Raw genomic sequence first — 12,719 nt, forward strand, 5'->3', positions numbered from 1 at the left:
GTTGGGCGGGTACCTTACCCGAGTGTGATGGTTGATGTTGTGTTTGGATGTTGTTTTTTTGATGTTGGATTATCTGTTCTTACCATGTCTTCCTTTTTGCCAAACCAAGAGCTTTGATGAACACTACTTTTGCATGGAGGCCAGGGTTGAACATGACTAGTCACAATTATGTTCGTTATTTCAGACCTGAATGCTTTGTTTTTGAAAGAACAAGGGCATCAAGGCATTTTCTCCTCGGTTAGGGGCAACTTATGGGGAAATTGTAAATTTCTACTGGAGCATTTCACACCAAGTATATAGGATTAAAACACTCCAACGGTTCCAAAAACCAAAGTTATACCTTGCCCTTAATGAAATTGCAGACCCTGGATTTTTTTTCCTCAACACCCCCTCATTTTACCCAATATAATAGCCTCTTTTGAGAATTCCATTGTACCATTAGAGGAAACAGACGAGCCAAATGCAACGCTGCAATGGGATATAGGTGGGCTGGAAACGGGAAGTAATTCTCACAAAAACCGGAAGGGAATGGATGGGTCTGTTTACTCGTTGTACAATTGGTGTCTCATTTAGTGTGTATGTTCGAGGAAATAGTTAGACTTGTGGCCATCAGTTCGCGCGAGAGCAGTAATAGCTAATGAGGAGTCGAAATCGGGGAGCCATCAGTTCGCGCGAGAGCAGTGATCTCGCGAGAGTACTATCTCAGCGTGTGGGGCCGATTTAACGACTTGTCCACAAGTCTAAGAAATAGTATGAATTCGTTCAAGGCACTCATAGACACAATATTGGTAATTACTCAGAAAAAGTTTCAGCATAAAAGTTAGTTTTGTAACGAGCAGTGGATAGCTTTTGACAATATAAAACATCCTGAGACGGCTCACTCGAAGTAAAAAAGAGGTTATTTCTCACTCAAATATTTAAAGACTTTTATTAGGCCTATAGGCATCTGAGAGACCACGAATGTGTGCATCATGTGTGCATTTTCTTTCATTATTCTCTCGCAACTTCGGTTTGGGTCAACATTTGCACAGGTATGTTATTGATGCGTATCAACTGGATCTTTGACCATTATCAAAGGTGTCCAGTGCCGTATGTCTCTGAATGCACTGGGAGACGTTGAGGCGCTAGGTGGCAGCAGACATAACAGGTAAATTTCCATTGTTTACGTGGTTCTGTGCATGCGCACATTACCGAGAACAATGGATTTTACCTGGAAAGTCTGCTGCCACCAAGCGTCCTGAAAATCTCCTATTGAATTATTTTAATAAAGCAGCAACCGTGGAGAATAGTGCAATTGTGTTGTCAGTTTTTACAATTTATTGAGCAGTGCAGACTAAATAAAAGCCCATCGTCCAAACTCGTCCGTCTTTTTCAGTCAATAACAGTCATCAATTACAGCCGAGGTCAATCTTCGTCCATCACCATCCTGGCGGTCAGTCAAAATGTTTGTCTGATAAGAGGGTATTTTAGGCCGTTTTCGAAACTACGGCTTTTGACGGGGCTTGAACACAGGCTCCGTCAGAAAACGTGTGCTTTTGTTATAGAGCTTCAAAGAGCCACGCGAAGCCTACAGCCAAAGCCCACGCCTCGATCCTTGGTTTCCAATCCAATACCACCCACTTTATATAATCATAGGCACCTAATTGTAAATAAATGTAAAACAAAACAAAACGATAACAAATTACCGAGTAGTTGCAGGAACACAAAGCCATAAAATAAAACAAGCAAAACACAAGTAAAATGAAAATTTGACAACATCAAACCAGTGAGCAACAAGAAGAGGGTTGCGAAAGTTGTGCACAAAACTGTGTAGGTGAGAGATGATCATTTCACCATAAAACATCGAGGACAACCCAATGTCAACTCTTGGAGACAACGCAAATAAACACTGCCGCGGGGGCCCAGATGCATTCCCGCACATCCCAAGAAAACACGCAACCTTTGACTGATCACTGATGCCCCCCCCCCCACCCACTCCCCCCCAACTCGATGGAAAATGCTGAGCAAATGGAGTCAAAATAAATAGAACGCAGTGACCTCAGCCCTAACTGTGGTCATAGCTGGGATCTTCCTACAAAGACAAACGGAGAAATTGATGTATCATTCAAAATCAAGTCTCTTGCACTTTCTCTTTTTTTTTTTAAATGAAAACTTTGACTGATTCGGAGCCCCCCAAAAGGCATACATGGGGATTATTTAAAGAACAACACTACACAACAACACACACGGTGTTTGTTTGTGAGTGGAGAGCGGAACAAAGGTTCACCCGCCAGTGCCCTTGGGGTTGCCCCTTTAAAGCATTCTGAAGTTGTGAATGTTAATTGGTTTATGCTTGTTCTACCTCAATGGTTTTGCAAACCACGCACACACGTCAACACAAACACAAACACAAACACCTTTCACCCCCACCCCCGCCCCCTACGTCAAGGCCTGGGCCCAACTTCAGAGCTGCTTATGGACAGACAATATTGCTCAGCAATTGTCTGCTAAGCAGAAAGGAACAGGGCACCAGTCACAAACCTAATTTATTTTTGCCGGGTTAGCATAATTGTCGTTTAGCTTAGCTCCCTTTGCTCGTTTTGCTTAGCTCGTTTTGCTTATGAAATTGGGCACTGAAACCAAGACTTTGCCCCAACCCCCAAGTTCACACCATGTATGTTGGGACACAGTATAAATTCAGTTAGTACTCAAATTGAACTCCAACACCTTCAGATAGAATTCAACATAAAAAAAAGTCCGGACTGAAGAGAGAAAAAATGACCATTCATAAAAACTCCTATCTCCATCTCCTGAGGAGAACAATTACAGACTCAATTTGATAACCCAAACACCCTGGGCCTGGACCCTGTTCTTCAAGCTTGGGGTAGTTGAGAATCCCAGGGCCACTTAAGTCTGTCATCGTGTGGTCTTAGCAGAAAGAAAAATCAGGGCAAATATGTACCAGCGGTGGTGTAGATTAAGGGAGGCCGACACCTTGGCTCAAGATCTGGGACACGGGTATTCTTTGATCTCCACATCTCATCTCACATACGCCAGAGATATAGGAGGCAATTGCACGAGTTGCTCCTTGTTTTTGGCCTTGATGCCCCGTCAAAATAGTCCCTTTAGAATGCCTTTTACGAAATGAAAATGTCCCGGCCCCGACATTCTTAGCCCTTTTTATATGCATAAGTTTCGAGTCTAACTATGACTTCATTGCAAAAAAGTAATAGTGCGTTTGCAGCGATTTTAAAAGCTGTTGGTGGTACGAGAAGTGAATGCCAGTCAACTCGCCCCAAGCAAAGTCGCCCACTACAGAGTTATCCATATAAAATTAGGGGCGACTTTGTAATAGGCGAATTTGTTGGGGGCGAGTTGACTGGTTTCTGCGAGATGCAACGTGTTCATTTTTAGCCGTATCTCTTTTCACGGCCTCAACCGTAGTGAGTAAATAAAACGCGGGTTAAAAATATACCGCCTCACCATGGGGGGACGAAGCGCTCAAAATCTCCCGTACAGTCCCCACGGCTACACGCCACTTGCTTTGATAACTGCCCGGTGAACCGAACGCCGAACAAGATAAAAATTGGTGCGGATTAATTTTTGTATTAGGTGTTGAGAAAAGCGATCGCGGCAGACATGCGGTTCGACCATCGGGCTGCAATTTTCCTTTTAAGTACATCGAAATTGGCACTGTCGTGGTGCTTTTCAAAATCAATGGGGATTTTTGTTTATCTTAATCGATCCAAAAAAGGGAATCCTTAAAAATTAGGAAACTTTTTGAGCATGGCAATCCTGATGTTCAGATACAAAAATTGCCATTGGGTCTACATATAATTTTTATGCTGGTCAGTTACTGAAGCCGTTGGCATGATGATGGTATCCCTAAAGTTTTGTTTCGGCCGTGTAAGATGAAAAACATGACAATTTTTGCACAGACAAATACCATGGCCGTATTATTGTCTGTTTCCCAATGCGCTATAAGGATGACTGGACTATTAATTGATTAAGAGGGGGCCAGACTGGTGGCACTTCTGGTTTGATTGAGTTTTGGCATGTGTGGCAAGTGAAACAAAATGGCCGCGCCTCAATTGGCTAAACGTTTGTCTCTATCAGAGCATCGGCTATCACTCTGGCCTGTAATGCTTCGTTTTTTGAAAGGGCAAGGGCACTATGGCATTTTCTCTTTAGTTAAAGGGCATCAATGAGGAAATTGTAAATGTTTTTCAAGGGCACCAAGGCAATAAGTATCAATTGCTCTCCATGCCTCCGTGAAACATCAGGCATGCACGATCAGAAAATACGGCTTCTTACCTGATAACTTAATTTAAGACCGCTTTTGGAAGGTGCCCCTCTCTTCTCTGGAAATTTGAACGAATATTATTGAACTGAACGTGTTTGGCAATTGCAAGAAAACGAAATGACCGCACCTCCATGCGATTTGAGCTAATAGTTTGTCTTTCTATCAAAGTATCGACGAAAGATACATGTTATACTTTTTAACATAAGATAATGCTTCTCTCTGGATAACTCAATTTAAAGGAACACGTTGCCTTGGATCGGACGAGTTGGTCTATAAAAAGCGTTTGTAACCCTTTTTTACAAAATGCATTTGGTTGGAAAGATGTTTTAAAAGTAGAATATAATGATCCACACAAGTTTGCCTCGAAATTGCGTGGTTTTCCTTTTACTGTGCGAACTAACACGGTCGGCCATTTATGGGAGTCAAAAATTTGACTCCCATATGTCCGACCGTGTTAGTCGACGAGGTAAAAGGAAAACCGTGCAACTTCGAGACATGTTTGTGTGGATCATTGTATTCTACTTTTACAACATCTTTCCAACCATATGCATTTTATAAAAAACGGTTACAAACGTTTTTCCAAACCAACTCGACCGATCCAAGGCAACGTGTTCCTTTAAGACCGCTTTGGGAGGGTCCCCCCCCCTCCTCCCTCCTCCCTGAAAATCTTAACCACTCCTTGGGCACTGCGAGCTTAAACTGACACAACGACCCTGAATGCTCCTCAAGTCACTATTCTTGTGATATCTTACACACCCCTCTCCTCCTAGAGACGTGACCCCGAGGTCAAGTTCCCTAATCCACGGGTCACCCACGGTCGGCCTCGGAGGACCACCGAAGAACAATATTTTCATAGTTCCGAGGTGACAGCGGGGACCCCACGTTGCGGGGAGGGTGCTAGGCGGTTGACTTCTGCCCGCCGACCCTTGGGGCCACGGGTCGCTTGACGTCAAGTCCCCGGTCTTTTTTTCTTTTCTTCGGTGTGTCTATACACGCTGCTGACACTTACGGGACTTATGCTTTCAAATTGTAATTTGATTAGATGATGATAACAAGTTGCCAGATTGGGCCCAATTTCATAATGCAGTATGCTTAACACCTTTCTGCTCAGCAAAAATAAGCATGATACCAGACACAAAGTGAACATGTGACATGGTGTTTGGCTAGTAAATCTTTTTCTAGGAATTAGCATAATTTTGTTGCGCTGAGGTACTTTGTGTGCTTAGGCAGCTCTCATGAAGCTGGTACGCAGAAAATTCTTGCAAATTTCTTTGCTAAGTCAAACTATGAGTGAGGCACCAGTTGCAACAATGTAAACTTTATGGAAAATTAGCTACATGAACCAGTTCCTGTTAAGCAAGCTTTGTATGTGCATATCAATTGATTGTTAAACCATCACCAGTCCCACCCTCAATTGGTCCCAGCTCTACGAACAATTTCTCATTATTTACACGTCCGGGACTCAAATTTCTCAACTTGTTAGAGTCTTTGTTTTCGAATGAACAAATAAAAACATTATAGACGTGCCCTTACATAGTGAGACAGGGGGGGGGGGACACTTGTAAACAAACTACTTCTTGAACTGAAACGAAGAGGACACATGCTGAGGACTCGGCGTTAAGCAGTCTGCAGACTGAAACTTGTCTATTATATGGTGGAGCTTTACTACCTATTGTTCTAAACACACCGGCACTGCCAACAGTTGCATCGTTCAATTAGGGAGATTTTGTGCAACACGCAGGAAGATATTTAGAATGACATCTAACATAATAAAGAACAAGTTTCCACAATCATGGATATTTACAAATGTTGGCCATCGGAACGGAAAGATTGTTTTTTATCAGGGAACTTTCTGCAGAATCGGGGAGAGTTGGCAACTCTGGCTTCGAATGAATGAAATTTAATTGCAAAACTATTATTATTAATGGGATTATAGGCATTGCATGGTGAGGTATCAATATATATTTGGTTTGCGGTAACACCATGTGTGTATCTACTTGCCAGGTAGAGTTTTACTGTCTTGCTGTATATTCTAAATAGTACTAGTCCTACCGCGGAGTAGATTTATCTGATTTTGGGGAAAGACTTTTTCTCACCTGGCGGAAGGTAGAAAATTGGCTGGGATTACTACTTTAGCTTATTGGATCATTAGTTACTGCACTACCATGGAGTGAGTTCTTAATTGGTCTCAACGTTTCCACTAGCTTGCTCTTGGTGGAAAAAAAATACTGAATTGTATCTAATTTGGCTATCGATACAAAGTTAAGAATAAATGCTTACATTCTGTCTCAATTGATTAAGGGGAATGAAATATCGCTGGTAACCGACCACCCTTGTAACGATTTGACGCCCTAGTGAACTCTCCCTGATATCACAAAACCGTCGCTTTCGATTTGGACGTTTCTGAGCTACTGGTAAAGTGCTGCATGATTTTGGTACAGCGAAAGCACCAGGTTCAATGACCGGGATTCAATTAAACCCTAGACTTGTTCATGTCGGCTGAGCGGAACAGCGAAAAACCCTACGTAGTGGGTTTCCCCATCGATGCGTTGGTTAGGGTGCGCCCCACTTGATAAGTAGAAAACAAGAGCGTTGCGCTCATTTTATACAGGCCCTCAACAAATTCTTTATTAGACAGATTTGAGAACACAAGAAAAGGGATACAGTGTACAAATGTTGCCCAATATTTCGACCTGGGGTTGTTGACTTCCAACTATTTTGGATGACTTGACATGGGCCCTGAAATTAATGGTCCTATTTGGCGTGCGGGACTCAGGGAAATATTTTTCAAGATTGATGCTCGGACGTTTGGATAAATTACACTGGTTTAGAGGTGTTTTTGTTTGGAGGGGGATTAACTAGACTGGCACTGGGACTCTCCATATTAAAGTGAGCAGTGCATAATTTTCCATTTGCTGTAAAAAGATGTGAGACTTCTACGTATTTTTCGTGTATTCTTGAATATTCAGCATTTTGTACTGTTAGCTATGGGAGTTTATTGGGGTGCACCCTTGTGCCGGTGTCGCATGCAATTATGTCCTCTATGCAACCTGGCCGGAGGACATTATTGCATATGCAATAATGTCCGCCGGACGGTTTTGCATAGGCAATCGTGTCCGCCCTGACGCTGATGCATAATGCAGTGTGTCCGCCCGGACACATTTGTGTGCAGTTGAGTTGTGTCCGCCCCCGTGCGAAACCGTCCTTGCAGCAAATTAAACGCCCTTAATCGACGGACCACGTTCGCCATTTTTTTTTACAAGCTATTAGTGCATGTCATGAATGACATGGGAAATGTTCGGTCGTTGGGTATTCGCTGCAATCATAAAATACGGGAACATTTATGCTCGCTTACGCGCGCACATACATGTACATGTCCGCCGGACGATTTTTGCATAGCCCCGGACACGATCGCATGTGCAAAAGTGTCCGGAGCGGACAGTATTGCATGGCGGACACAATTGCATCTGACACCGGCCACACTTGTCGGTTGTGGGTGAGCAGGATGTTCAAAATGAGGTCTACCCACCCATGACAAAACAGTGGCGAGACACTATTGTTTTGATAATCGCGGTGACAGGACGATATAACAATATTGATAAACCAGAAAACCATTTAATCACTGCCATTGTTAAACAAAATGAAAAACAGGAATTCCCAACATTAAATCATGATTTGTATTTGTATACAGGAAGATTGAAGGGGACTTGTTCAACTTCGCATTTTGTGGAACCATGGAGTTCCTTCCTCCATGGTGGAACTAAATAATTATTATTTTAGTAAACTTGTGGGCAAATGTTGATCCTGAAAAGAACCGATGTAATCTCGACGATTCTAAGTAAACTTTGTTCGTCCCCAGGAGAAGAAACTGAACAAACATTAGACGAACTATATTTAGTAAACTTGTGGGCCAAACCAAGTTTTAGGAAAATTGTTGACCCTGAAAAGAACCGACGTGGTCTCGTAGTTTCGAACAGTTTACTCTGACCTTGCCCCCCCCCCCGAGAAAAAATACTGTTCGAGATGCTCGAAATAACGCAGACCTTGATTCATTTTTGAACATGTTGAAAGGACAAGGCCATTTTTCATCTTGAAGATGGCACTTCCATTGGAAAATCTTAGAGTCAATGGGAAACTGTTAAAGGGCACCGAGGCCAATACCAGGGGCGACGGGGGCATGGCCTCCGTAGCCTGCGTGTAATTCCAGGCGGGATGTCACCGTTAGTTTGTAAAGTCTTTGAAGTGTCTCTGTGGCCCGTGCCAGTGCTTACAACATCAGCAGATCTCAACGGTTTTTTTTTAGTTGGTTTAGACGACCCAGGGTCCACAACAGAGGCTTAAAAAAAATTAATAACTTGGGACCCAGTCTTTCGAAATCGGACTAAAAGGGAGTACGCGGTGGTACCACAGAAAGAGTGGACCCGCGGATCCGGTTCTCAATTTGGAACCAGGTAGAACCGGTAAGAACCTGGTAGAACCGGATAAAACGTCCAAGCTTATTCTGTATCATCATAAACGCGGCCTGCCCAATAATACCTATAGCAGGTGGATGTTTCAGTTTCACGTACGTTAGCTTTTTCTGGCTTGCAAAGTCTACCATCATTAGCAAAGAACCCACTGTGTATAGGTATACCCAATGTACCTACCGTTTATTTATTGGTGTGTATTGTCATAATTGTTATAATAATTTACATGGCGTGTTTCACGCCAGGTGGCCGCCCGGCTGTCTGGGCCCGAGTGCCCGGTGCTTCCATGGTGCCAACGGCGGCCATGCAGTGATAGGCCTACTCGTCTGTGCGGTCGGCACTTTCGGTAATTTATATCCAATTTTCAACGACCGACTTTTTTTCGTCAAATAGTCAGATTCTAGATTTTTCAACTGAAATAAGGATCCACAACTTAATGGTAGGAATCTCTAGACTGGACATCAGTTCTGATATTCTTTGAACTTGAACCAATGAAACGCATGAGGGCGCTAACACCAAAGTACACCCAGAGCCGAACACGGCTCCGAGTAAAGTCGCACATATCGAGTTAACGTGGCATGGTGCAGATAACCGCGAGTCTATAGCCCACAAGTCACGGTCCGTATACATTTCTCAGTGTCATCTCAAGTGTCACGAAGTTCTACTCCACTCTCACACCATTTTTTGTTTTACACCTTGAAGACACCTAACACTATTGGTCACCATGACCAATATAAGCCAAAATGTACAAAGGCAGTTATTTTTACGTATGTTGCGATATTGAATTCGATACCTCAGCTGATGTCTCGAATTCAAGGCATCTGAAAGCACACAACTTGTGCTACAAGGGTGTTTTGGTTTTTTCTTCCATTATCATCTCGCAACTTCGACGACCAAAATGAGTTCACATTTTCACAGGTTTGTTATTTTATACATTATGTTGAGATACACCAAGTGAGAAGACTGGTCTTTGACAATAACCAAAAGTGTCCAGTGCCGTAAAGAAACTTAATACGGGTCTTATGCACAAGTCTACGATATAAACTTATAAAGATGTAGGTTATTCTGTGTCGAGTGTGAACAATAGTCATCGTAATGACCAGGGACAAACGAAGTGTCAACCCCCAACCCCCAAGCGGGTCGATGCCTCTCAAGGCCCCGTATGACCCTTTTGTATCCAGCTTGAGTTTGGGATTCCCACCGGAAGAGAACCTGTTAAAAACCAACCCCAGTGTTCGATAGTATCGATTATCTATCAGTAGATACTTTTTTTTTATTAAGATGATGAGAAATGTCAGAAAGCTGAGCACAGAAAAGTATTGCGTAACGCCAGAAACAGGATACCAGCCAATATTCTACAAACAACAAGTGTGTAATATGCGTTCTAGGCTGGCTCCATGTAAATTCTGAACAGGGTCAAATTCTGTAAAAAAATTCTGAACAGGGTCAAGTTTCTTAGCTTAGCAGAAATGTTTCACAATTTTCTGCTAAGAATGTAGCTGGATAGCAGTCAACAACTGTACTTGAGACATGCTTAAAGGCAGTGGACACTATTGGTAATTACTCAAAATAGTTATTGGCATAAAACCTTTCTTGGTGGCGAGTAATGGGGAGAGGTTGATGGTATAAAACATTGTGAGAAACGGCTCTCTCTGAAGTGACATAGTTTTCGAGAAAGAAGTAATTTTCCACGAATTTGATTTCGAGACCTCAGATTTAGAACTTGAGGTCTCGAAACCAACCATCTAAACGCACAAAACTTCGTTTGACTAGTGTTCTTTTTCTTTCATTATTACCTCGCAACTTCGATGACCGTTTGAGCTCAAATTTTCACAGGTTGTTTTGCATATATTGAGATACACCAACGGTGAAGGCTAGTCTTTGACAATTACCAATAGTGTCCACTGTATTTAAGCAACTCTATGAACTTGGGCCCGGAACATCCAAATGCCTGTAATGACTGCGAGTGCACGAGCGAATGTGTAATAATGATTTCATTTTTACGGCCATCAGAATGTGAAGCATTTTCCGAGTTAGGTGCGGTGAACACCTGCGGGGATAATTTATCTAACAACGGGTCGAGGGAAGATAGATTTACGCAAACTATAAAAAAAAAATACTTTGAAAGTTTGAAACAAGTTGCTCCGAAATGAGCAGCAAGTCTGCCCTTGATTGATAATGTTTCAGGTGCTATAAATACGTCGGCGAGGTTAAAATGGAAATAATGAGGTTTTAAATAATTTGGGGTTGGATTTTGATAATAATATTTAAACATTTCCGAATAGTCATTGAACTGCGGGCAAAAATTAAATGTAATATACACAGCGATTAATCATAAATGGCTTTAAAGTAAACATTTGTTGTTTCACGAATGTTTTGTTTCATGAACCGATGGCAGAAAGTACTAGAAACGAAACCGGGAGTACTTTGACCTAGATTTGACCAGGGGCGTTCACGCTTTCCCAGAGATGGAGGATGATTCAAGAGAGGGCGCTCTATCAAAGGATTGTACACAGTTTGGCAAATGGGGTGATGAGGCAGAATCTCTGTTGGATAGGGGCGCACCAGACTAAAATCCCAAAGCAAACTTACTTGGTAACTAGCAATGAGGAGCTGTTGACGGCATAAAACATAGTTAGGAAAGGCCCCCATTCACCTATTTTATTTTATTTTTAGAAAGAGGTAATTTCTCAACTAAATAATAAAAGACTTCAGCTGAAGCATTTTATTATGCACCTGAAAGCACACAAAGTTGAGATACACAAAGTAAGAATATTGACCTTTGACAATTACCGAACGTGTACAGTGCCTTTAATGCCAATAATCCAAAATTACTATAAAAAAATTACTTTAAAATCCCTCAGCCTCTTGAAACCGATCATTTTTACTTAAGACTTCTTTTTGATTTTTGACAGGTCAGTTGTTAAAATTGCTATAAAGTAGACTCTACCCTTCATACACAAACAGTAAACTAAAAACGACAACCAAATGATTTTTGTATGGCTTTTGATTAAATAAAACATTGAAATTCCATAAAACATGAACAATTTAATGATATGACTCATTATTTTATTGAAGCCAATCACAAAAATATGTATAAATTAAAATACCTATTTATAAATTATAATAATTATTGCACATTCAGAAATTTGCTTTAAAACCCATTTGTTTTTTAAAGCACAATCCTATGAGTTGCCAACTAACTGAATTATACACTATTTCACTCTGGCAGTAGAAATTACAATTTTTTTGACTATTATATACTTCCCTATCCTAGTTCCAAAAACTACAATATGTACAATCAAATATAATAAACAAGAAATTACAATTTCTTTAACAATGCATTTTACACATTATTTTGTTGACTTTAAAATAAAAATCCAAACTAACCTGAAAGGCTTTCAATTAAATTTCCTGTCCGTACAATGAAAGGTTTTAAACCTGATTGCTGGAGCTGACAAAATAGTCGCACAGATTGTGTTCACTGTTCATGTTTGTGTGACCAACCACACATGACAAAAACAAAATGTATACTTTTTATTTGGGCTTAATCTGTACAGTCAAGAATATTTGAAAACAATGCAAAATGTGCCCCTTGTAAACATATTGCCCTTAAAGGCAGTGGACACTATTCGTAATTACTCAAAATAATTATTAGCATAAAACCTTTCTTGGTAACAAGTAATGGGGAGAGGTTGGTATAGTATAAAACTTTGTGAGAAACGGCTCCCTCTGAAGTGGTGTAGTTTCCGAGAAATAAGTAATTTTCCACAAATTTGATTTCGAGACCTCAGGTTTAGAATTTGAGGTCTCGAAATCAAGCATCTGAAAGCACAACTTAGCTCCATGGTGTGGCAAGGGTGTTTTTCCTTTCATAGTTATCTCGCAACTCCGACAACCAATTGAGCTCCAATTTTATTTTATGCATATGTTGAGATACACCAAGTGAGAAGACTGGTCTTTGACATTTA

The sequence above is a fragment of the Asterias rubens genome, chromosome 20 (genome assembly GCF_902459465.1).
Source record: "Asterias rubens chromosome 20, eAstRub1.3, whole genome shotgun sequence".
Classification (NCBI taxonomy): domain Eukaryota; kingdom Metazoa; phylum Echinodermata; class Asteroidea; order Forcipulatida; family Asteriidae; genus Asterias; species Asterias rubens.